Source organism: Charadrius vociferus, unplaced genomic scaffold (assembly GCF_000708025.1).
Source record: "Charadrius vociferus isolate BGI_N301 unplaced genomic scaffold, ASM70802v2 scaffold326, whole genome shotgun sequence".
NCBI classification, from domain to species: domain Eukaryota; kingdom Metazoa; phylum Chordata; class Aves; order Charadriiformes; family Charadriidae; genus Charadrius; species Charadrius vociferus.
Genome location: NW_009649062.1, coordinates 4635104 through 4636083, shown reverse-complemented (window position 1 = coordinate 4636083; position 980 = coordinate 4635104). Strand labels below are relative to the sequence as shown.

General features: G+C 64.0%; 1 protein-coding gene across 1 annotated transcript in view; it reads right to left on the bottom strand.

Moving 5' to 3' along the window:
- Positions 1-980, bottom strand: part of SLC25A1 (solute carrier family 25 (mitochondrial carrier; citrate transporter), member 1) — a 30752-nt gene that overhangs the window by 458 nt on the left and 29314 nt on the right.

Below are 980 nucleotides of genomic sequence, written 5' to 3'. Positions count from 1 at the left end.
GCCAACCCTCCCCACCTCCCCGGCCACCCCCGTGCCACCCCTCGCCTGCCCCCACTGCAGGCCTTACGCCAGGGGTCCTTCGTATTTCATGATCTGGTAGGCGCAGTCCCAGGTGCTCTTGTACTTGTGCGCTTCCAGCCCCTGCGGGATGGGAAAAGCAGGGTCAGAGCCCAGAGCCAGGGATGCATCCGGGGGGATTTCGTGGGAGAGGCAAAGAGCTGGGGGTGTGCTGGGAGGAACCAATCCCCCTTCACCACCGCAGGCCACCAAATCCACAGTGCACATCCCCACCTCCATGAGAACACCTTTCGGCACCCCCACTGCCTGGCTGCGAGAGGGCAGCGTCCCCAGGCACCTCCCAAACCTCACCAGCATCGGGCGCCTGCCCCAGGGGCTGCACCACACAGCTCCCAAACAGCGGGTGACCCCAGCCCTCCCCAGGCACAGCGGTCCCGCACCGTGCCCCAGTGCTGTACCTGCATCCTGGTCTTCACCACGTCCAAGGGGGTGTTGCCAAAGACACTCGCAGCTCCGGCAAGGGCTCCAAACACCCCCGTGACAAAGGGGTTGATCACCTTGTTGGGGTCGTCCCCTGGGAAGGAGGAGAGGTTGAGGTTGAGGCAGAGCGGTGGGGCACAGCATCCCCAAGGGAGCCTGTGGGCAAGGTCCCAGGTACGGCTGCTCATGGTCAGGGCTGGTTCTGTGCTGAGTGGGAGGGTCAGGACATTTGGAGGGGACCGTCCAACAGCACCAGCCCCACAGAGCCCACGCAGCACTGGGGAGCTCAGGGTGAGAGCAGAGGTGATGCTCTCGCACTAGGAATCTTCAACTCCACAAACCAGGCCCCCCCGCTACCCTGGATTTCATCTTCCTCCATCATGAGAGTCTGATCCACAAGAAGCAGAAGATGCACTGGTGGAAAACACAAGCCCGGCTCCCGAGGATGGGCTCCGGGAGTGGCGGGAGCGGCCCGCGCGACC